Below are 26,410 nucleotides of genomic sequence, written 5' to 3'. Positions count from 1 at the left end.
TATTTTGAGTGGCCATGTAAGGCCTCGCTTACAATGAACCTGAATTAAGAGTTTTATGCGCAAGATGCTCATTCAGTTATGCATCCTCTTGTTTTCTACATACTCTACTGAAATCTAAAATGCTCATAAGTGTCACGGTTTGAACGAAAAATCCACCTGTGTCCGTGACAGGGGCCGTGGGCCCTGCAGGGGCCCTAGGCCGAAAGGAAAAAATTAATTAGGAAAAGAAAACAGTGGCAACGATCTAAGGAGGCACACTTATTTACTAAATACTATATCGAAATACAGGATAACACAATATAATACAATATAATTGAAAACTGAGCTAACAAATCAAGCAAAATAGGAGAGAGAATGAGTCCCGTAACCGAGAGGCCTACTGTGAAATCTAGGCGAGACGGCTGAAGGCTCCCACACACTCCCCTGAACGCCAGAACTCGAAAGCCGTCAGTCTATTCTGCGACTGAGAATATAGAGTCCAGGTCCCGTGACCTATCGTGTTGTTCTCTGGGAGATGTAGTCTTCTTCTGTAAGTTGCAGATTCAGTAAAATTATTCATGCTTTATATGATGTTATGATGTGGAATACTGATAGCAAAATTACAAAATTATTAAACCATGACAATAAGACACTTATGATTTTGGGATATCTTCATCTGCAGGTCAAAATTTGTCATCGTTTTAAGATCTCATGTATAGCTGGACATATTCCTGTAGAAAGAAAACCTTCAAGGATTATTCACCAAAACATATTGTTTTTAGGAGTCAAACTTGCTGCTAAATTGCAATAAAAAACAGTCAACTTTACAGGGATGTATAATATACATTTATGTATCAATGCACACTAGAATCTGAGTACATTTTTCCTCATGAAGAAGGAGAATGAAGACTTTCTCATTCTAAGAAAGGCCAAGAAGGTTTAGGACTTAATTCTCTGTCCCAGGTGAATACCATGCCCTAGAACAACATAAGGATCAATATCAAGCACCTCTACTTAAAGTCCTTATGTAGGCAAGCCCAAGATTTCCCAGTTTCAACTCCTTAGCTAAAAATGGCTGCAACAGAAATGCAGTTATTCTTTTCAGGTTCAGTAAACCTCTTTTCTCCTCCATACTTTCTAGAAGGAAAATATCATGACTATTTTACATCTAAGCTCAGTCTCCTCAAGCCATACTTGAAACATGCAACTTGCTTGGAAGAGAGTGCTAAGTACTAAACAGTTCAGTGTGTGATCCATAAATAAGGTTGGTAGTTTTAACATTTCTCATGCATTTTAGAGACAAAGGTAAGGTGCCTCTTGTTTTTGTGATTTATGTTGTCTAAAAGTAATGTCCTGGTTTCAGAGACTACTCTGCAGCTTTTATTCTTATTAAGGCTTGATTTTTGTGAATGACTAAAGACTCAAGGATAGACATTTCATGTGTTTAATTTTTAACTTTAGTGATTTGATTGAAATAATGGATAAATTTCTGTGCATCCTTATGCCTCTGTTCAAAGATGATCTATCAGTCCTGAAGGTTGCTACAGGTGATCCTTGAGGTCCCTTCCAACCCGGGTCATTCTGTGATTCTATGATTCTGTTAGAAAAACAAAACACAGCAAAGAGGCAATGTTATGGAATTAGAGCAATTCTATTAAGTATTGCTGGACTGGTGCATTTAACTTACAAACAATATCAGAATTGTTTTTCTTCAAGGATGCAACTAATTTATTTTGGTGAAGAGGGAGAAGAAATAACAAAAAAATAGAACAAAAGAACAAATGTAATGAAATAAATTCACAATTTTAATACAATGGCTCAAATTTGGACAGCAGTGTGTCCTTTTACTACCACACTGAAGAGCATATAGAAGAATGTGTTTTAAAGAAATTGCTTTCACATGCAAATTGAATTATTTCTGCAAAAACATACATTGGGTTTGCACACAGCAACCTGAATTCTTTTCCATGTGATAACTGAGATATGAAAAACTACTTAGTCTATTCTTAGATGTAGTGTTACTTCCTTTAAATAAAAATAACACTGTAATGTTCAGTAAAGCAAAATATATTTTCAGCAGCCACTGCATAGTGGGAATATGCAGACAAAAATGAGAGAAAAAAAAGTAAATCACAAACTAAATGTAATACCATATATTACTCATTCACAGTCTTTTCCTCATTAAGAAGTCGGTCCTAAAATACAAAGAATACTTGATTGATCTAAAGTTGCATGTGATAAAAGAATAGAGTTATGCAGACAAGACATTTTATTTCTTCAGAGATCAACTGAAGCTTGTGAGACAGCATTCAGAGACAAATTCTTCATTGCATCCAAGACTAAATCTTTTTTGAGAGCGACTAGGACAGAATAATATAGACTAAGTTGGTGACTCCTTTTTCTTGTATATTCTTTGACATTATAGATTGATTCTCTGTCACGGTTTGCAAATCTGATTACTCAGTTCAGTCTGATTACTGAATTAAGAATTTTTCATAGACATTACTAGCAGTGACTTCCCATTAGCTTTCCAGGATAATTTCTTACATACAGCATAAATTTGCATTAGCCTTAATTTAAATAATTTAAGAAACCTACACTCCATCAACTTCCTCAAACAACTCAAGATCTGATTACAGAACTCTAAACGCATGTTTGAATAAACACGTTCCAGTGTTCTAATCCTAAGGCAAACAGCCAAAGCATACCTTTTTCATTAATCATTTGATTACAAGATATAACTTTTTTCACTTAAATTTTTCCTAAATGGTAGGAAAAAGGAAGGAAGGAAGGAAGGAAGGAAGGAAGGAAGGAAGGAAGGAAGGAAGGAAGGAAGGAAGGAAGGAAGGAAGGAAGGAAGGAAGGAAGGAAGGAAGGAAGGAAGGAAGGAAGGAAGGAAGGAAGGAAGGAAGGAAGGAAGGAAGGAAGGAAGGAAGGAAGGAAGGAAGGAAGGAAGGAAGGAAGGAAGGAAGGAAGGAAGGAAGGAAGGAAGGAAGGAAGGAAGGAAGGAAGGAAGGAAGGAAGGAAGGAAGGAAGGAAGGAAGGAAGGAAGGAAGGAAGGAAGGAAGGAAGGAAGGAAGGAAGGAAGGAAGGAAGGAAGGAAGGAAGGAAGGAAGGAAGGAAGGAAGGAAGGAAGGAAGGAAGGAAGGAAGGAAGGAAGGAAGGAAGGAAGGAAGGAAGGAAGGAAGGAAGGAAGGAAGGAAGGAAGGAAGGAAAGAAGGAAAGAAGGAAAGAAGGAAAGAAGGAAAGAAGGAAAGAAGGAAAGAAGGAAAGAAGGAAAGAAGGAAAGAAGGAAAGAAGGAAAGAAGGAAAGAAGGAAAGAAGGAAAGAAGGAAAGAAGGAAAGAAGGAAAGAAGGAAAGAAGGAAAGAAGGAAAGAAGGAAAGAAGGAAAGAAGGAAAGAAGGAAAGAAGGAAAGAAGGAAAGAAGGAAAGAAGGAAAGAAGGAAAGAAGGAAAGAAGGAAAGAAGGAAAGAAGGAAAGAAGGAAAGAAGGAAAGAAGGAAAGAAGGAAAGAAGGAAAGAAGGAAAGAAGAAAGAAAGAAAGAAAGAAAGAAAGAAAGAAAGAAAGAAAGAAAGAAAGAAAGAAAGAAAGAAAGAAAGAAAGAAAGAAAGAAAGAAAGAAAGAAAGAAAGAAAGAAAGAAAGAAAGAAAGAAAGAAAGAAAGAAAGAAAGAAAGAAAGAAAGAAAGAAAGAAAGAAAGAAGAAAGAAAGAAAGAAAGAAAGAAAGAAAGAAAGAAAGAAAGAAAGAAAGAAAGAAAGAAAGAAAGAAAGAAAGAAAGAAAGAAAGAAAGAAAGAAAGAAAGAAAGAAAGAAAGAAAGAAAGAAAGAAAGAAAGAAAGAAAGAAAAGTTTTTTTTCTGATTAGTGAAGACAAATCAGTTAATGGTTTTCTTTATGTTAATGCATATATTTAGGTGTCCAGGCAGTACTAGCAACAGTTGATAGCTTGAATATATCTATAGCAGCTAATCTTCCAGTAAAAAGAAAAAAACAAACAAACAAAACAAAACAAAAAAAAAATAAACTGAAGGAAAGTACATACACTAATTCTGTTTTAGCATTTCTTATATCACTACAGAGAAAAAGGAAAAAAAAATATCTCCTTTTGCTGTTTTTTATACACATATGGCTGCATTCATATACTGGTGCATGTTGCTATGCTGTTCACATCTTGTGAGTCTACACTATTGCCTCTGTCAGAACAAGCCACAGGACTCTAACTATGAATGATATGATCCAGTATAGCAAATCTCATTTTCTCATTCCCTTCAGAAAAAAATTATTGTACACATTTTTTCTTCACTTACAGAGATATTTCTTTTATTGAAAGTTGATGGCCTGCTCAACTTGATACAATGCATGAAAGGAGACGGTCCTTATGAGGATAATTTCTCTGTGTAGCAATGGAAAGCTACTAAAAAAAATCCCAGAAAGCTTCTAATATATATTTTTTTCATTTCTATACATCTATACATCTTTTTATTTATAGGTACAATCACACATACACAAGTAGCATTAAAAAGTAAATTTTATTCAAATATTAGGTGCATTCTATGCTAAGAGGCATTATGGGAGAAAGAGACATGAAATTAAGAAACATAGGAATTAGATGAAGTGTTGTAAATATCTAATATATGAGCATTCTTTTACTAGAGATTATGAGCATCTTGCTATCAGGAAACTATTTGTGTTCTGCGACCTCTCTAATGTGTGTTTACCTCCTGTGTTTCCCCCTCAAAAGAGCTATAATACAATAAAATTTGGATACTGGAGGTTGATTTGCCTTTTTGTTTGTTTGTTTGTTTGTTTGTTTTCCTGGAAAGCATCGTCAAAATGAATTATATTTTGTATTTTGTTTGGGTATCCTGTATTATATTGAGCAGGATGTTATTTACTATTATTATGTAACCAGTTGAGCTTTGGAAATTTGTTGGCACTGGGCACAATGCTTTAAGCGATGGTTCAAATTAAGCAGAATTAGCTTTTCTGCTAGGATATGACCATACATTACTTATAATAGGCATGACAAGCTGAGAAACTCTGCTCTCATGAGAAAAGACAAAAAAATTCCACCAGCCCTAAAATTTAAATTCCAAACGTTTATCAGAAGACATAAAGGTCAGATATGTACTGGTATCTGTAGACACATAGATGTTATCTCCCTCTCTGAAGGAAAAGAATTATCAGAGAGAGATGGTAGATGAGAATGAGAAATTAGATGTTAGAAACCGTATCAGGTGAAATTCTACCTTTTGGAAGATATCCTCTCAAAATCACACTCCAAAAAATCTTTTCTGCAAAGACAAATGCTCAAAACAAGCCCCAAAGCATCCTTTTATTCTTAAGATGCCATTTATGAGACCTATTCACATAAATATTTTGGGCTATCATTAAGTATGAGTAATAGAAATTCCACAGGCAGTGGATGCTAGAAGTTCATCTGAAAAACTGACCCTAATAGTGGATGTTTGGATAATTGGGATTCCACTGTTTTTCCTTTTAAAACACACACAGAATGCTGTCTTACCTTGAAATAATGAAAATCAAATGATACATGCATAGTTAATTTAATCTATTTAAGCCTCTCGCCAAAGCTTTCCATCTCCAATCTGTTTAGTACATTCTGTAGGTTATAAATGGGGGAAAAAAAACAAAACAAGAGGGCAAGCAGAGCAATATATCTGTGACTGCTGTATTGTGACAGAGTATTTTATCTAGGGAAGAGAAAAGAATGCCAATACATTAATTTAAAGATGCCTGGAGTTCTTGGTGCAATCACCAAAGATGATGTGGTGACCTACTGTCATCACTGCTGAAGTGAATCACCCACTGCTTTACTGTGCTTACATCCACTCTTTTTTCTCCTGAAGCATTCAGCAAGCATTGATGAATATCATTTTTTTCCTCACGGAGGAATTCAACAACACATCTTTTATTTAAGCATACTTCCATGTCAGATGCCATTATGTCAGACTACCTTTCTGCTGCCATCTGCCGCACAGCAACAAAATGTAACAGAATTTTGGTGATAAGGTTCAAGCTCTCCTAACACACCACCAACAAGATTATGAACCAACATATTATAATAGGAGTCATTATTTCTGGAGCAGACCACCTAGCTTGGCAACATCTGACAAATATACAGGAAGAGAGCACTACTGGGGGAGAATGACATATCATATTATAACCTGTATTTAATAGCAAAACCATTTGTGCCGAAGCAAAACAAACAAACAAACAAATAAATAAATAAATAACCCAGGGTTCTAGAGCTCCACCAGAAACTGCTAGATATAGCCACATAGGTAGGAAGAGAATATCTTTGAGTGCTGTAAAGAAACCTGGGAATAAAAATGATTTTAAGAATACAAAAAAATGGTGGTAGAAAAGGAAATATAAATAAGAAATGAAACAACGTCTTTTCTTTGTCTCATGACTCAGTCACTTCAGGTCTACATCAATGATATCTAGACCAGGCAGGAAGAGATGATAAAAAGAGTTGCTACATTTTAGCAATTAGCACAAACAAAATAAATGAATTGGACTGATTTTCTGCTGCAACCAGTTCATCAGAAGTTCATTACTTCTTTAAAGTAATTTGAAATCAATTTGCATTGGTTCAAATTTGAAAATCCAAACAACTAACCCCTTAATTTTTTCTGACTTTATTGGAACAAGCTCAGTAATTAACGCTGTACCTTGTAAAAATAAAATTTAGTTCAGGATTCTGATATTCCATTTAGATATTGACAACTGTATCCTAATCTTCTCATAACCCTCATGAATTCACTAACCAAAAAAAAAAATAAAAAAATTATTATTCTAAAATACATCTCCTTCCTGAGATGTTCCACCTCACAAATAAATATTATTTAGGAAATCCAAATAATGCTCTCGCTTCGGAGAAGCCAATACAGAATTCATTGCCTAGTGAAAAATTGACTAAGAAGAAACATGAGGGGCAAGTATTTCTTGGATCCTTAGTACTATGAAGAACAGAGTGCTGAATGTCCTTAGTGAGAACAGAATCTTTGGGTCTGTGCAATGCTCTTGTTCAGATTGACTTTGCAATATACATTCGATGAAATTTTGGCAAATCTTAGCATTGTTTCTGATCTTTGCCTTAGGATCTAAAAAGCTTTTAGAGGTTTTTAAAATGGAAAAATGATCCAAATATTTTACTTTGATTTAATTTCTGGGAAAAATAAAGGAAAGCATACTTGAAAAGAAATCCTAGCATTCTGACAGATCCATCTGTCATTTGGAAAACTTAATTTTAAATGAGTAAAGTGACAAACCTGTAGAGAATTGAAATATTTCCTGATCAATATTTAAGCCTAATTAATTTGTATATACATATTTTGAATTAAAGTCACACAGAGATATTGTTAGGGGGCTAGTACATAAAAATGCAAAAAAATAAAGCAAACTGATATTTTATCAGTTTTAGAACACTTGTGAGTGTGATTACTTATGGCATATCTATAGCTATACCATGATTTTTAAACTGATGAAGACTTCTTAATATTAGAGAAACAATCCTACTTTTCAGAAAGCTAGATTTCTAAGGATCTGTGCATACTTCAAACAGAAAATGCTTTTTACAGTTAAATGCTTGTTTTCCATTTCTCTTCTTCTATATAGAAAAAAAAAAAAAAAAAAAAAAAAAAAGTTCAAAGAAAATATTTGAGCTGTTCCTTCGTAATCTCCATTAGTACATAAGTTCCTTGAACCTGAGCTATTATGTCTGGGTCTTACCCAGTGGAGCTTTTAAGTTATTTGATCTGGAGCTATTTGGTTTCCTGCATCATGGACCAAGCCCTCTGGACCCATCTGACCTTAAAAAAAAATGCTGTTGACTCAGACATCCTTAATTCATCCATCAACTTCAGTGGAAGTTTGACTGCAGCTAAAGTTAAATCATCCTCTACCTAGGCAACATGATGGAATCCTCTCAGACTAATTGAAGCATCCTTTTAATAAAAGAGCTCTTTCATTAAGCCATTCTTCATAAACTCAAGAAAAAACATAACCATTAAAATTCTTATGCCTTGTAACACAAATTTAAACACACATTTTAAAAACCATGAGGCAATTATATCATATTTAGCTTCATTATTAACACTTAGTACAATTCAGAATTGTCAGTTCCAGGTAGATATTAATGAGTTATTTCATGGGAAAATTCTGCAATGTATACAAAAAGACGTATTCTTGCCACATTCATAGAAAACAAAAGCAACCAAAAAGATATGCTCAACTACTTAAGTTCTATGGAACTGGAAGTGATTTGCCTGGGGACTGAGCATATATGTTCTTCTACCCATAGAAATACTGGCTAGTATAAGCCAAACCACTAAGTTACGTGGGACTGCAGAAGTTTATGCAAATTGAACTTGTGATCATCTCAAATGAGTGTGAATATGCAATAAATTTATTTCAAATGTAAAGCTGTGATGAAATTCTTGTTTACATATACTGTAAGGCAAATGGAGATGAGAAGGGTTCTCATTCTATCTAAAAGATGTGGTGGTAGACCTTGAAATAGGCTGTGAGGATTTTTACATCAAACAGTGATTAAGTATTGCATATCTGTTACATCCAAACAGCAATCTCTCTTCTGTCAGTCATATTTAGCCCCTGTGCCACTCATCTTTGGAATGTATGAACCACTGCTATTTTTTTCAGATTACAGATTTTATCTTAAATGCTACTTAAAAAAAAATAAAATAAAATAAAATGAAACTGTCTCCATTCTGTAGTTCAATAAGGCAGCGAACTACATCTTATCGCAGAACTTAATCACCACACATGCAAATTTTGTCTGAATTTCACACTACATCCCTAAAAGAAAGATCAGAGTTCATCAGCATTGTTCTAGGAACAATTCTGGAGGAGAAAAAAAAAGAAAAAAGAAAAAAAAAGTAGTCTTTCTAAATACCCATTTGAAACTGACTTCTGAGAAGGTTGTGTAGCTCTGAGAGTTAACATGATCTTCACAGGTGACAACAGGTGGACATGTGGAAAAAAAAAATCAAAAATCAAAATGCCATTATCATTCAAGATGTTCACTGAAATATGACCAAATCTACCCTCCAAATATTGGAAATAATGTTGCAGAATTTGAGAGAGTGGAGTAACAAACTGCAAGAATGAGTTAAAGGCTGGGAAATCTGCCTTACATAAAGATTTAAGATGTTCAATCTATTTAACTCATCAAAGTCAAGCTTAAGGGATCTGTAAGTACAGACATGGAAAGAGGATATCATACACCAGAGGGCTTTTCCACATAGCAGGCTGATACCAGCTGTATGATTTGGCTCAAAGTCAAAACAAATGCAAATCAGAAGAAAAGGTAATACAAGCAGTATTAACAAGTGAAGAAATTTAATAGGAGGTTGTCTCCTTTCTCTCATGTTTGAAATATCTAAAAGAAACATAGATTTCTCCTTTTGTTTCTTAAAAAATAAAAATTAAAAAAAAAATAAAATTATCTATCATGTTGAGATAGAAGAAAACGAGCTATAGTCTTCTGAATATGGCTTCAAATTTGAATTGTTCCCTCTCCGGAACATCAAGGGACACTGCTTGTATCCAAACCATACAGCAAAGGCTTGGAAAGCTTTGGTTCACCTCCAAATACCACTACAGTCATACCCATTAAGCATCCACGTGGGATCAACTGATTAGGTAATACCCTTTCCAGTCAGGAGCAAGTGTTTGTCTTAATGAGGTGAATCTCCAGAATAAGCCTCCCAAAAATACCTGTTTTTCACTGTTGATTATGGCTACACTCATAATCTTGCTATGAAAAAAGAAAAAAAAAAAAAAAGAAAAAAGGTGGGGGGTGCTGGGGGGAACATGCACATGAAGTCTAAAAATCCACATTAACTAATTAATTTAAGACAGCATTACTGTCTATGTAGTTGCAATTGCCATGCACCTAGCGCATTGCCAGGTACCTAGCATATCCCCTTTCCAATGCTCCTCTAAGTCCTAGGGCTTATATTTCAGACCTCAACAAGCACTGAGGAAGGTGACAAATCATCCTGGGAAAATATGATGTTCCTGGTAAGGCATTCTTCCTTCTAGGTAATGGGTTTGCTTAGGTTTATCTGTGGATGTTTTCCTTGCCAATTTGCCTCCATCTTAGCAATGCTCAGTTAAACCAAGAAGATTTTTCACCAGCCCAGCAAACACAAAGAACTGCTGCTTGTCATGCAGTGACTACCAAGGGGTGTCAGGCCATTCCCAGAACCAGAAACAGCCAGGGAAGAAATGAATGATCACTTTCACCCCTTGATAACTGTTATCCCAGACAAAATGCAGCTAAGACCAATAGGACCAAACAGTCCTAAGAGCTGGTACTGTCAGTTTGGGTCAATGCTTGTTCACTACATTCTAAAAAGTGGCAAAACCTGTATTCTCTGGACTACGTTTGGAAAGATTATGGAGTTGCTGCCTTAGCTGCAGACATCAGCATTTCCCAGATTGTATCACCGATGCAGAAAAACACTTAGCATCTGTAACTTTTGATCAGGTTAGGAGTAGAGTGCATCAAGTACTGTGTAAAAGAAACTGAGACCTTACAATTGAGCTGAGTCTTTAAGGACTTCTGATAGTTCTAGCTTTTAATGACTCAGTAAAGACAAATAACAGTTATTACCTTCTCTTGCATAACCTTATTAACAGCCCTGGTTGCTAAGCTTAGCTCAGTACAGAAATACCTTCTTTTTTTTTTTTTTTCTCTTTCCTTTCCTTACATTCTTTTTTTCTTTAAAGGCATGTATACCATCTAATCAATAACTACATAATCTTCCATCTAATTTCCACTAATAACTACTTTGAGTTCATGCAGCAGAAGACATAAACCTCTTATCCAGCAAATGGCTTGCAACTCAGTGTTACAGCTTTATTTATTCTTGATCAAAATCAGTACTCGGGATGTGTCCTGAACCTCAAGGATTCATAAACTTCATACTTTTCATCACAGTTGATATAACTGTAAATTCATAGAGAAAACTTAGCCTCTAAAGTGTCACAGCTGTATTATTACTTTTTGAAGACTAATTATCACTTCAGTGCAAAACTGGTATTCATACACTAATGGGAACTTCCCATATTTATAGGGAACCTGAATGGAAAGTAGCTGCACAGGACTTCTACCAAAGGAAAATCTTAATTTACATTTAGATTATATGCCTATAGATTACATTTAGATACATACACAAACATCATAGCAGTGGACCATATGTAGACATGCATGAAAATATATTTTATATGATTGAGTACTGATGAGCATAACAGAGCTGCAATTCATCAAAACATCTCTACATGGGAAATTATCTTCAATCTCAATTATACAAATTATGGAGCAGAAGCTGAATGTATACATTGAGTCAGCTATTGCTTTTCTTTTCTTTGGATTGTATTCTAGTATCAGATACCAGTTCTGAACATGCAGAGTCTGACAGTTTAATTTCTAGGTTTTCCTTACTTAACGCTTTAGAGTGCTCCTCAGGAAAACTCAGTAGTCAGGCTTTATTTTTGAAAAGCTTAGTTCAAAGTGTGAAAAAGACAGATGTGGGCAGAACATTTTTTAACAGAGTTGGGAATGCACACTTTTGTGAAACATACCTACTAACAAGAATAATCAGATATTGCTGAGAAATCAACAAACAACAACAATCACAACGAATAATCAGTACTTCATAGGATCAAGCTTGCTCTCTATAGGTCTTTGAAATCTGAAAATAAGAAGCAGAGTAAGTCACCAGTCAGCCGCCAATGAAACAAGTGTCCAAATACTCTTTATTTCCAGAGGATTAAATTTGTTCTTTTTAAAGACAATAGAATGGAGGGTGCCTTGCAGAATAAAATACTCCCTAATGAAATACTTAACAACAAAACTTCTACTCAATGAGGTAAACACAAAAAATAGCATAAGGAATGAACATTCAAAAATTATAACAGAAAAGGATTAATTTCTTACAGTACTTTTAACTAGGATTTTTTTTTTTTTTGTCCCTGTTTTTTGTCAGTGTCAGAACCATTATTTTAAAATTGCTACACTGAAAGCATATAATTTAAACCTCCATTGTGCACCAGAAATGGTTTGTGCTTTACTTCCAAGTTTGGGGATTATCATTGGTTTTTTCTCTTAATTAAGCATTATACATTAAATCTACTTTCTTCCTTTAAATCCATTAGCATATAAATTCAAGCGGTGACTCTATCTGCAATATTCTATAGAAGATTAAGTTTTTAAATTCCAGTGGAGTAATGATTTATTAAAAAATAAACAGGCTTCAAGAAATTACTCTTGCCCTAATATTTGCATTAATAAATGCACATCTAGAATAGAAATGACTCTAAAACTAATTTGGAAAAGATGGGCAAATAACATTTTAAATAATTGTGTATATAGTATTTTTAATGTTTTGCTTTGTTTAAAATCTAAGACTTTGGTTTGGAAGATAATTTTTTTTCTCATTTCCAATCATTCAAGAAAAATATGTTTAAATATTTCTTGGTTGACGTTTCTTTTATAATACATCAAAATGTAAGACAATGTAAGACAATACAGTTTCAGTAATATTAATTATCAAATACTGTGGCTATACTCTAAAAAAGATTGCCTAATTTGAAGAAGTCTCCTAAGTGTGGTTTTCTAAACATAGAAGAAATATTAAATTGTAAAAAACAACAACAACACAACAAATCCAGGATTCAATGCCCTCTCCATATCCACATTGCTCTGTGCAAAGTCATCTGCTGAAAATCTATCTTCCAGATCATAAAATGGGCTAAGGCCATGCATTTTACCCAGGGATGAAGATAACACTCACAACATCACTAATGAAAACTGCTATGTTGGTTGGCTTATTTTCAGTTTTATACCATATGCCTCTAGCAGGGATCAGAGAGCCCTCCAGAAGGACAGAGAGGTTATTCCCACCTGTAGAGTTCAAGAGCAAGTAGAGAACCTTCTAGAATGCGGCAGAGAAAGTTGTAGCAGTGTCACAGAAGAGTTGTAATCATACACAATGATGCATTCATGCCAACAAGAAAATCAAGAAGCAGACTGGGTCCACAATCCGGGGACTTCAATTTCAGACTACATCTTTGGAAAAACAGGACTGATCTGAAAGATAATTCAACTCTTCCTGAACCAGGCCAAAAGTCAGATTCCCCCCTTATAAATTTTGACAGCCTTTGCAAATCTGACTGGGTGATATTTGCTAACCCAGGGGAAACCCCACTACTTCTCACACTCATTAATCAAATGGTGAACTACTGGCAGCTGACGAGAGCAACCAACCATTTTTTTTTATTATTATTATGTTATATGTCTGACAACTTTGTTACATTTCTCTGCTGCAGATACAATCTCCTTCATGCTTTACTGTCTTAAATGGACCTACAGTAGTGAATTTAAAAATTAAAGTAATTTGTCTGGACTGCACAAAATTCTTGAATACTACAAAGACATAGTTGCAGGAACTATTTATACCTTTGAGGGATTTAAAAGGAGTTTTCTCTGTGGTCTTTGTAGTACTTAATAAATGTTCTGTAACTGCTTCTCTGGCAAGTTTCCTGCAGTACTGTCGTATACATTCTGTAGACTGTGGAAACAACAATTAAATATCCCAACACCATAGAAAGATGGCTGAGATTAAATTAAAGTGACTCAGTGCTGGAATCAAATTCTTCAACAGATCTGGCCTCAGAGAGGTAAGATTTACACCAAAGCAACGGAAGGCCAAATTTCAGCTGTAAATTAACTCAGAATTTACATGTTAACATTTTAGATGAAGTATTTAACTCCAGTAAGGTAGTGTTGACAATTGTAAAGAAGCTGATACTAAAGTACCATCTTTTCCTATTAGACATAATACTCTATTGCCATATATTACATATCCATTTTAACAAGTATTTCATTATTTTCAATCAAAAAAGGGAATCAATTCCCCACCCTTCTCCAACCAATATTCCATCATTTTTTAGTGAAAAGAATGAGTCAAAAATACTACTAAGAAATGAGCATTGTACAGAACCTTGTATTGTCCAAATATTTTGCAGGTCACAGATCTACATATATATATACACACATCGAGCCAGCAAAAACCTACTCCTTAATAACGATGATTTGGAGCAGAAAACATCTGGCTATAGCTAATAATCAAATGTTTTTCAGCCTCCTTCAATGTTAAAAACACTGAGCAAAGGTTATGAGGGAAAGCTGATTCCTTTACCTCAGAATGTATTACTGGGAATTTTCTTTTATACTACAGTATCATTGATGTTCCGATTTGCAGAGTAGTTATTTATACTATCATGTACGGTTCTCTTGAGCAGCACTATTAATGGCCTGTTCTACCATTTTATTTTAGTTATTTTAAACATATCACTAAATCATCAAACTTAACAGTTATCAGAAAACACTACAAAAGTGCAATAATATAAAAATCTAGAAATTCTCAATGATCAATAATCCTGAAGAGACACATTGGATTTCATAAATATGCTAATTTAAGTCATTATGTCTTCTAATATGCACATTCTAAGACTACTAACAATGAGAAAGCTGCTAATAAAATGACAAGGAAAAAGCCTTGTGTTTGTCTGCCTTTTTCAAACAAAATTTTACAGGATGTATAAAATAATACTATAGTATTTTTATTTTTTAACAACGCAGTATCAGAATCTGCCATGAAAATAAGTGAAAATAAGAAGGAGCAGAGAAAGTATTTAAATGAGGCAATGAATAATGTGATTTCTAGTGTCAAAGAATTTTGCTATCTGTGCCAAATCAGATGGAATTTAACTTAAGGATTTAAGCAGCAAGTCAGAAGCAACACAATGTTACTTTTCAAAGCAAAGTCTTAGATAAGAAAATGCGTCTCTGCTTTTATTTCATTAATTCTAGAAAGACAGAACAAAACAGATATAATGTAGAATAATAATTAACAGTTCCTCAAACTGATGGCATTGAAAAAAGAAACAGGAAAAATAATAATAATTCTCAAAGAACTTTAAAGGGATCTCTTAATCATGAAAAGACAGATAGACTTCTGCCCACAAAGGAGAACTGATCTTGATGAAACTGAATACCATACAAGTGGAGAATACTCATCTCAGGATAAATACTTATTTCTGAATATAAAATACAGTTTTTCAAAGATAACTGCTGAAGGTAACAAATCAACCTGGGGCAGTGCCTGCCAGAAGCAGATGAACACATTTTCTTGAAAGAAAATATTCATTTTGTGGTTTTCCTTTCACCTTGTTCTACTTCAACTGAATTGTACCAACAACTGAATTACAGCCTCTAATGAGAAGCCTGCTTAAGATAACTCCTGACAGTCTCAGCTGACCAACAATTTATCTTTTTTTTTAGAAGGATGCTCATCACCAAAGTTTCTAACAGTCTCCTCGAAGTAACATTTCCCTTCCTGTGTTATTTCATTTAAAACTATGGTGAGAACAGTGCTCAAAAACATCTGTAGCATAAAAGATGCATTTTACATTTTCGTAGAAACGAGAAGCAGAGAAGTCATCTCATATTTACTTACCGTGCTGAAAATTCTAGTGACACAATTAAGACTCCAGCTACCTGATCCTGATTACAGTGTTGTAGCAGTAAATAGCTGTTGAAAAAAGTTTAGGCACGAAGACCGGACACTTGTGAGGATTCACATCAATTATAGTTTATGCCAGTTAGATCATCTAGAAGAAAATATACATAACCTTAATTGTATATATTTCCTGACCAGTCTTAGCAGGCCAGACTTTCAATTTACCATGAAACATGGCCTATTTGCTGAGAAAAAAAGAATAGAAAAAGACAAAAGAAGATAAATGATCCAAACTAAATCCTTTTTTCCCCAGCTGTTAACTGTAGCTTGCCAGCAAATTAATTTTTAAGAGTACCAAAGCTCTGGTTTCTCAGGCAGATTCAGACAGAGCTGTATGTCATTGCTCTTAATAGCTTGGTCATGTAGTTCATACCTCTCCACTCCAGGGTCACTGAAAAACAGTAACTTTGTTTAAAATGTTCAGAAGCAAAAATTAACCTATTATTTACCTATATGTAAATAACTTATTACAAAGGGCTGTTTTTATAGACTATCTTAATGGTTAAAAGTGCAAAGGTTTTTTTCTGGTTTAAAGTTTTGGGCTTTGCTTTTTTTTTTTTTTTTTTTTTTAAGATCAAAAAAAAGATTGCAAAAAAAAAAAAAAAGATTTCTGTAAGAAGTAGTAGTCTTCTGAGGCAATGTCATTTACTTTTAGCCATGATGCGATTTCCTTCGGATATAAATGTGCTGATCCTCAATCAGGATGCAGAGCAGCCAGTTAAAGGGGGACTTCAAAAAGCCATGAAAAAGAGAAACCTACGTAAAGGTTCACAGTAATTTCTGCATACAGTTCTGAAAAGGAAATGGCTTTGTAACGTGAGTTCTCAATTTGCAATTTAAGGTGCACTGTTCATCTAAGATGCCTTTCTTAAAACTGCTTTTTGCTTTAAGATTCAGACAGACAAAAATTAGCCTTTAGATGTTTTCTCTTTTTAAAATTCTGTTTCTTCTTACATTTCAGAAGCCTGAAAGACTTCTAAAATAGGGCCTTCTTCATGTAGCTTTTTGGACAAAAAGAATAGCATCTAGCTCTATCATCTTCCACACTTTTCATACAAAATGTTAGAAAAGTAACTCACCTTAGTGGATAAGAATGACTAATCCTTCAAGAATATGGATAAAGAAAATTGAAAAATGACAAGAATGAGGCCATGGAATAAACCATATCCTATCTTATTTAACATAACTTAAATATTTTAACATATTTCAAATATCTTTCCAATTATGAAAAAAATAATAATAATTTTAAAAAATGATGTGCGTGATTTTAATAAAGTTCTGAGAAAGCCTCCAGGAGGCACTGAAAGTTTAATATGAGCCACATGCAAGTGCAGTCCTGTGATTTTCTTAGAAGTATACAGCATATGTACAAACATATTGATTTTTGAATTCTTTTTAATACCTGTAATTTTCATCTCAGCTATATTTTGAAACAAACAAAACAACTTGCAGAACAGAGTAAAATCTGAATAGGCAGTTCCTGTAGCGATGTCAGAAAACCACAAGGGAAAAAGCAGAAATGACAAAACGTAGGTGGGAAGGAGAAGTGTCTAAGAGTAAGGCCCCTTGGCAAAATATTGACACATGTAACCAAGAAGTACCAGTAGAGGATGTTAATACAGTAGCTCATACTCTCACTTAACACCAAAAGAGTGGGCTTTATAACATGAATTAATATAAGACAAGAGAGTCACAGACTCTGGGAATGACAAGTTGTCAGAACTCTCTCTCCGAGCGAGATCACATGTTTGTAAAAGCTATAACTCAAATCAAAGTGCTAGAAATCATCAAGAATCAACTGTGTAATTTATTTGCTAGCAGCATCTAAGACCACATCAGATAATACTGATACAGAAAAGATGAGACAATATTGATAGAAGCAGTAGCCCCAGGCAGCTATAACCCAGGAAACCAAACTGTCTTTCTAACAGAGAACAGACTGCAGAAAATGTAGCAGGGCATCAAGCCAAAGGGGGAAAGAAACGTTCAACAGGAGATGGGGATGTAGTAGGTGTTACAAAAATAATATTTTCCAGTAGCACTCAGGTCACTGAGAACAATCCATGACGGGATGCAATCACCAGATAATGATCTCCAGGGAGATAATGTCATTAATGCAGACCACAGGGATGACTGTAAAAGGGGGAAGAAAAAAAAAAAAAAAAAAAAAAAAACGGAAAAAAAAAAAGAAAAGAAAAAAAAGAAAAAAAAATTACATTTCAGTCTAATTAAGTGCAGAAGAGGACTTCCTCACTGGCAGTCTTTTTGTGTCCCATTTCCCATCCCACTGTGTGCTGATCATGAGGCAACAATCCCATGTAGAATCACTGTCTCTTGCTGGGAAACTGCAGAGATTTTCACAGCAGTTACTGTAAATGTTTCAACATTAGTATCCCAAACACTGCTCATGCATGTTCCAACAATCCTGGCCCCAACATTACAACACACCTAATCAAAAGACTGATCAAATATAGACTTCACTAGTCTGATGAAGATCAAGTTTTTCAGGAATCATTTAAAAACTGACTCTGTGTTTTAAGAATAAAGACAAAATCCTGCTGCAAGGTGGACATGAGTCAAATGTTTCATGCTTGTTTACATAAAGGTGGGGGACTATTTTCCAAGTTTCTCATGCTTTTGGTAGCATCTCTCGGATTCTGTTTACCAAACATGCTAGGGAATGAGAGTGCCCTACAATACAGTAAGCAGCATTTAAGCAAATCATCTAACATCAGGGCTCTAACTGAGATAAAATTATGGGAAATAATTTTCCCATAACCACTCAAAATTCTTCAGTGCACTTTTCAGCAGAAGGGACTAACTTCAAAAAGTGCTTTCAGAAATAAGCATCCCTCCTTGATACTCTCCTTTTTCTAGCTGATGAATTTCTTTCTCTGTGTTTATATTATTTTACACTTGAAAAAAACACCATGAAGAGTAAATGAGGATATCATACATGAATGCTTTGTTGATTAAATACATACCTGTTAACTAATAATCTGTTTCTAGTTTAGAGGAGAACAGACAAAGATAATTGTTATACTCCTGTTTAATTAGCAAGCAATTCTAGCTATAGCATTCCTGCAATTCATTAACAACACTTTAAAACAGCTGAAGATGACTGTTGTTTCCCCCTGCCATATTGTAGTACTTGATATTTTGATTTACACAAACACACAAATGTGATTAATGGTAGAGATAACATGAAGATGACAAAGTATGGATGCATCCAATCATCTTTTTATCTATGTGGTAACTACTCAAATTACATTTTTATTGAGGAATATGTAAATAACTAAAGACTAACATTTGAAAAGATGAATATTTTTGTTACACTAAAATAATAACTACCAATGCTAAGAGAAAAAAATAAATAGAATATATATAAACCAAAATTTCACACCAAGATAGGAATTATTTCTAACTGCCAAGTGCGCATTCTTTACATCTGAAGAAACTAAAAGTTAAGTCAGTATATCTACCGTGCCCTTTCAGCATCTCTCACACTTTGATTTCCAAATGTTTCCTATGGCAAGTGCTGCCAAGACTATCATTCCTATCAATCTTGACTTTTACGTCCCTGTTCATTTACATGTAAAATACAAGTTCCTTTGCTGCATAGTTCAGAAATGCCAGCAGTAAGGGAGGACAAAGGGAAAACAGACAACAAAAATTTAAATCCAAATAAAATCTTGAAGAAAGCCCTCAAGATATAGTACTGGGCAAAAACAAGAACATTCATAAGGTTCTCTTCTGTGACCAGGAAATGGAATAGTCTGCATCATATTCATTTTAAACAGAGTTAAACAGTCTGTTCACACTCCTTGCATATAAACCTTGAAAAATACTTGTGACTGAGCTCTCTGTTCTCTCTCATGAAAATTAGTCATTTATACATTTTCATTAACCTGCTTTTTTTTTTTTTTTTTTTTTTTTTTTTTTTTAAATGTCCATTTGGATTGAGCTAGAAAGCAACAAAGTGGTCCAATGTCATGTACGTTCCCTAGAATGTAGTAATGAAAAACAGTAGTGATATCCAACATCACAACAGAAAGCAAATGCTGTGTGGGCTTACAGAAGACTAGGTAATGCAGTAAAAGTGTATTCTACCAACATTTTGAATTATGATGATAATTAATTAATTCTGAGGGTTTCTCATGAGATCCAGTACTGCATGAACACCTGCATATGCTTTTTTCACCTGATTACGTCAAAAATTAATCTCAGACTTAGACCAAATAAAAGGTAATTAGAGCTGTTAAACTAACTACAGTTTAACAGTACTTCAATGGATTTGAAATACAGTGTTCCCACAGAAAAAAGTCTCTTTTTTTTTTTTTTTTTGTTTATGGGCCTAAGAGAGAAAAGTTGAACAACCCCTACATTTATTTATTTATTTATTTTCCTCAGAAAGAGGTTTCCAAAAAAAAGAGATTTTCAACACAGGTGTTTGTTTTGTTTTTAACACAGTATACTCAGAAATTATGAGTGCCCACTGACTCAGTCAAATCAAAATCTCCTAAGCCTCAATGAATTTCTGCAAAAGATTGTTGCTTTAGAAAGAAATCAGAAACTAAGACATATTAAAATGTGCTTAAACCCTGGAAATGAAGAAATTCTCTGACCATATTCACATTTATAACATCCTTATGCATATCAGCCACAACTTGTGATGACTACAGACCTAGTGATACAAACTGCACTGACACCTAAATAGCTTCAATAAGAAAAAGCAATTTTGCATTGCAATCGGACCCTGCTTCTCTTTTTTAAAAGATAAATTATAAATTTAGAATTACTATAATATTTTCAGAAGTGTAGACATTCAGTGGAAATGTTAATAAAAAATATAATGTTTGGTTTGGATCTGCAGAAAAGAGAAATGAAAATAGAGCATAAAATGGTACTAGCTCTTCTGACAGAAAAAAAAAAAAAAAAAAGAGTAGCAGCTGCAACAAATCAGTACTATATAATGCTATCATCTATATACAGTTTTCTGGGACACTGAGGCAGAGAAAGAGAAGTGCTAATTTATTCTTTTTCTTTTTGTTCATCATATTCATTGCCATTTGTCAGTGCATGGCATGCATTTTCTTCTATTTGTGTTCTGTACTTTGTTACTGCTAGAAACAGTATTGATTCAGGTCTGCAGTTCACAGCTCTCCAGCTTAGTTTGCTATTAGGTGAAGAATGTTCACGTGTAAAACCTGTTCCAAACAGTTTCAAGGTAGCAATATGCATCAGTGTAATAATTACTCCAGTGTTTGGTAAGACAACAGGTAGCAATCAACCATTTTTGCGCTGCTGGAGTGTTGTACAAAGCATTGGGGATATCACTGTAATTTGGCATGTACTAGCATATTACACAAAACTGTGGCTCTAATGTGCATCTGTTTCCATTGAAAATAAACAAATGGGGAATGGGCATAGACAGAGAGTGTACATTTGACTTGCTAAAATGTATAAGGAAATTATCGAGCATAAAAAATCTGGTGAGGCTAAAGCAAAGGACAGTAGCTGCTTCAGTTAAATTGATGCATTCTGTGCTTCAGGATCAAAAACACAGCTGTTGAAAGGAGCAACTCTGAAAATAAAATTCTTTGGACTACACCAGATTTGAATTTGGTTTCTACTGGTACTGAATATCCAAAATACTGACAGTCTGCAAGAGTGTTTTTCAAAATAAATCACCTCTCCCTCCTTTCCCCAGAGGTCAATGAAAGGTGACTCTATATCCATCCTTTGCTTTTTCTATTATTTTCTTTCCAAATACCTTAGAAACATGCAGATTTTCACATTTTTACAGATGCACATTCACGACTGCCCCACAAGTTAGAAAAATGCTAGTTTGAAAGAAATTTGCATTCCATAGTACTGTGCTACACACCTTATGCAATGACTAATATCTAGAAAGGAGAAGTGTACATTTGCATGGATAGGAGGTCTCCATCACTAGTTCAGATGTGTAAAACCTCAGAACCTTTGAGTCCTGTGACTGCAAGGGTATTATTATCTTTATAGCCTATTCCTGGAAAGCTGCAAGGAAGAATAATGAATTATATTAAAAGCATTAAAAAAGAAAAAATAAATAAATAAAAGAATCCTCTTTCTATTCCAGCCTTCATCAGTCATTCGTAACTACTGCAGCTGTGCTGAGGTCTCAGCTTTCCAGCCATACATTGCAGAAAACACAAGATTCTTCAGAAAAAAAATCAGAGCGCTCTTAATGAAAATACCTACCTGGTTTGTAATATTTTCTACATGAAAAAAATAAACAAAAAAAATTTTAAAAAAAAAATTAAAAATCCTTCTTTCCTGATGATTGAATTCCTTCATAATACAAAATATAACTTACCCCTTTCTGAAAATCAGTTTTTGCTAAATAATGTTACTTCCCAGTTTAAGCCTTGGGCTCTTTCCTGCATCAGACAAGCTATAAGATGGCTTTTATCTCCATTTTAGTAATCATCTGTTCCTTGTTAACATCCTGAAACAGAGAAAACACATTTGCCTCCAGCTTTCATTAAGCACCCATTTTCTCACTTCCTGTAATTTCTCTTTGCATATTTTGCTTGTTTCCCCTTTTCTTGATTTTTTTGCATTGTTACTTTCTGTTTCACTGTATCTTCAGATCTATTTCTCTTCAAACTTATTCTTCCCTAGTGTTTATCTCATCATTTCTTTCCATATAATCCACTTCTCTCTTTTCTATAGCAATTCCTGCAAGCTTTCCTTCACATTCTTCTCCTCTCAGCCATTCACATCAATCAACTTTTCTCTTCTGTATTTCTTTCAGTTCCTGTCAGAATCCCCAGTGGACTTTAGTGCACAACTTCTTTGCGTCCTCCACCCACAGTTAACCTCTTAACCTGACAGACACATAAACATTCCTTTGAAGCTGAATGATACAATCACCATTTGCATCTGCAAAATAACTTACCCTCATCACAGATTCTCCCTCCTGGGTTCATTTCCACTGCAAAAGTAAAAAATAAAAATAAAAATGGCACGTAGGGAAGAAAATCAGGGACTTTTACTTTTTTCTCTGGAGAGGCCAAATCATTAACTCTGCTTTGCAGCTTCATTTGCTGGTTGGTGATGAACCAGGGGCATACATGTTAGTTACAATTAGATAATTAGGGAAAAGAGGTACACTGTCATACTGTGTATAATTGTTTGTTAATAGTAAAGTGAAGATGTTTTAGTGAACACTGTAACAAATGAAGGAAGCCATACTGGTTGCTTCTTCATGAAGAGGTTTCCTATCTTCCTGAGTTCATGCATGCTTACAATCCAGTATCTTGTCAACACATGCCCACACACACAATTAAGATCAGCACTTCCACAACCAGCATAGAAAGACTGCCATCCAGTGATCGAGTCTGTTGCCCAGAACAGTAATTGCACTGCTGGAGATTGCTGCTACTTTTCATTCTGGAATTGCCAGTACCGCTACCATTTTTAGAAAGAATTCCATGAAAGGAAAACATTTGTTTGGCCAAAAAAGCTTCTTCTCTCTTATATAATGCATTTGTCTGATTACTTTGAGCTAAGTAGACACTTGGGTAGTTCTTTACACTGAGATTTCCAGGCTTGCAGTAAGTTGAGATACATGCCTGCAATCACCTTAGCAGTGTCATTTATTTTGACAAAGTGTAATAGAAGTTATTTCCATGAAAGAGTGTGAACCAAATTAAAACTGGACAATCTGGTCTTAGCTGTGACAGGTTTCAGCATGCCATGGAGAATAAAAATAATTGGAAGTAGAAACAGGTCTATCTTTCCTTTCCAAACTTTGGAGATGCGCAATTGATCTCCCAGCATAAAAAATATATAGAAGAAAAGTAAGCTGTCAATTATGATGTCATCTGTCTCTGTCAATTGTAAACATATTTGCCATACATTGCTACAAACAGCTGTGCAAGATCAATCATTTCATCCAGGTTTCCTAGGCCAATTAAGGAATCCTGGGGGTGGATGAAGGGTTTTTCTTTTTTCTTACAGTAGAATGTAGTGCAATTATATCAGGGGTTCAAACACTTGTGTTTGTTTTAGGAGACATGTATGTTTTAGGAGAATAAAGAGAAGTAGCATATATCTATAGCTCTTCTACAAAAAAAAAAAAAAAAAAAAAAAAAAAAAAAAGTAGTTGCTATTCTGTGTCTCTTTACCTACAATTTAATAATTTAATCTGTTCTTGAGAGTAAGCTTTGAACAAATAGGTCCCAAACAGCAGGTCATAGAAAAGTTTTGTAGTATATTAGAGAAAATATAGTTTCAGATTTTATATGAGAATAAAGGAATGTATCTGTTTCTACTCTAATTAAAATCATCTACCCTATCCTTGAGATAAGATATTTGAGTCATTCTGCCTCCTACTCCACATTTTGAAAGGTGGTGGGCATTCATATGCCTGAATATTAGACTTTAACTGAAAGTGTCTTATTTTTAGAAACTGCTCCAAATCTTTTCAGTGAACGGCAGTTTTGTAGCAAGAAAAAGAAATTTCTCAGGTTTCTATAGATCAACTGACGCAGCTGCTAGAATGATTGAAGAAGGATTATGTTCAACAGATACTTCTGTTCTGCAAGTAGAATGACAGAAAGCAAATCTCCATCCTGGTGATTCTGAAGAAAAGGGAAGGATAATCTAAGTAACTATCTTCAAATGAACTGAAAAATTTTTAGCCAAGATTCTTAAATGAAGTAACTTGATAAATCATTAATGTTACTCTCTTAAAAAACCTTGGAACATTAAAAAACATTTAGAAGACAGCCTTATCCTATCAACATCATCTTAAAATATTCACCTTATGAAAGAGATCACCCTACAGCATTAGAAATAGATCAACCTGATGAACATCCAGTATAAATTAGTGGATCTAGTATATAGTAAAATATTAGAGGCTAAATTCAAGATGAGTTAATTAACTGTATGACTTAATGGAATTTAGCTAAGGTCTATAAAAGAATGGAAAGGAGAAAGTAAAGATCAACTACTGACTCTGTCTTTCAAGTCAAGAAATTGACAAATCACATAAAACTAGCAAGAGGGAGTCACCAAGAAAAAAAAAAAAAAAAAAGATAAAAAAAGTTCCAAAAAAGATTTTAAAAAAATCCAAATTGCTGAAAAATGTTCAGAGAACTCCAGAAAAATATTGTTACCTGTCTTCTTATAGAATCATAGAATAGTTTGGGTTGGAAGGAAACTTAGCGACCATCTTGCTACAAACGCCCTGCTATGGGCAAGGAAGATATTTGATCTTGTTCCCGATACACATTACAAAACTAGAGGGATCTTAGCTATGGCCTTTCTCATCATTCTCTAGAAATCATTCATTTAGTGAAATGGTTTTAATGCAACAGAAGCCTGAAAAACACATATTGCACATAATACTTCAAAGATGAGAGAGTATGTGGAAGGCAGTGGAAGACTATTCAGAATTTTTCATAAATAAATATTTGGCACAAGTGAAAAATGGAAAATATCTCTTTTTTGTGTATAAAGAAAAAGAAGACATTGAACAATATAACGTGCAGTTTTGGAAGACAGTTGTGTTTAGAGAGTACAATTTCTACATTCATACTTACATAAGGCTGTGGAAATATTAATGAAGGTATATAATTTGGCTTTTTCATAAGGTTACTGTCTCTTTGGCTATATGTACTGTGCGAAACTAACTTTCTGCCAAGATAAATGTCTTGATGGCACCAAAATGACTGTGGTCTCCATTTACTGTCCTGAGGAATTAAGTGTTTTACTCTAATTAGGAATTTTTGTCTTCATATACTGTTAATTATTATGACCTGTGATACAAAGGGAAAAAAAAAAAAAAAAAAAAAAAAGGAAAAAAAGGGAAAAAAAAAAGGCCAGAACAGATGAAATACACTTTTCTGGACTTAAGCTCAAAGAAATAATGAAAGCTTTAAAAACTCCTATTAACAGTGGTTTGCATCTATAACATGTTCGGAGACATGTCTCCCCACTTTCATTCTAGCTTTACAGTATTAACTTCACTGAGTTTGAACCATAAGAACTTGCCTTTGATAGAATCATAGAATGTCATGGGTTGAAAAGGACCACAATGGTCATCTAGTTTCAACCCTCCTGGTATGTGCAGGGTTGCCAGCCACTTGACCAGACTGCTCAGAGCCACATCCAGCCTGTCTTTGATTGCATCCAGGGATGGGGCATCCACAACCTCCTTGGGCAACCTGTTCCACTGCAGCACCACCCTCTGTGTGAAAAACTTCCTCCTAGTATCTAACCTAAACCTCCCCTGTCTCAGCTTAAAACCATTCCCTCTTGTCCTCTCACTATCCACCCTCATGAACAGCCATACCCCCACCTGTTTATATGCTCTCTTCAAGTATTGAAAGACCACAATAAGTCCTCTTCAGAGCCCTCAGTTCCCTCAACCTTTCTTCATAGGAGAGATGCTCCAGCCCTCTGATCTCTGTTTGTTTTGCTTTGGGTTTTTATTTACTTTTCTTACAGCACCTTTTATGAGGAAAACAGGAAGCTGGAAGTGGGCATTTTCTGCTTTATTCAGAAACATATTCACAGAAATGCAAAGTATTAGCTAGCATTTGCAGAGACACACAGTGAAGAATTTGGAGCTGAATGATTCTTAAATGCATGTCACATGAATATTCAGATATTTAAATTTAGGATATCTTTTAGTAGATTGATCTATTATTGGAGATCAAGGCACATGTCACAAGAAAGACCTATCAAAATATCAGACCTTTTATATTATTCTTGTACACAATATACCGCAGGTAGTCACGTTTG

At 34.5% G+C, this 26,410-nt stretch overlaps 1 long non-coding RNA gene across 5 annotated transcripts in view; it reads right to left on the bottom strand.

Annotated features, from left to right (window-relative positions):
• Window positions 1–245: 245 nt before the first annotated feature.
• Window positions 246–26,410, bottom strand: part of LOC107313083 (uncharacterized) — a 281,315-nt gene continuing 255,150 nt past the window's right edge. For 2 of the 5 annotated variants that reach the window (XR_014945257.1, XR_001554788.3), the window contains 3 exons: window positions 22,557–22,592; window positions 21,972–22,103; window positions 17,406–17,749 (listed from right to left, as the gene is read on the bottom strand). This is a non-coding gene — a long non-coding RNA (uncharacterized LOC107313083). Of the gene's footprint in view, window positions 1,577–17,405; window positions 17,750–21,971; window positions 22,104–22,556; window positions 22,593–26,410 lie in introns of those variants that run through there. The other 3 variants (XR_014945259.1, XR_014945258.1, XR_004307119.2) reach the window with 3 other exon arrangements.

This window comes from Coturnix japonica, chromosome 4, assembly GCF_054131305.1.
Source record: "Coturnix japonica strain WE chromosome 4, WE-NBRP24, whole genome shotgun sequence".
Lineage (NCBI taxonomy): Eukaryota > Metazoa > Chordata > Aves > Galliformes > Phasianidae > Coturnix > Coturnix japonica.
The sequence above is the reverse complement of the archived record's forward strand: the minus strand, read 5'-3'. Positions and strand labels throughout refer to the sequence as shown.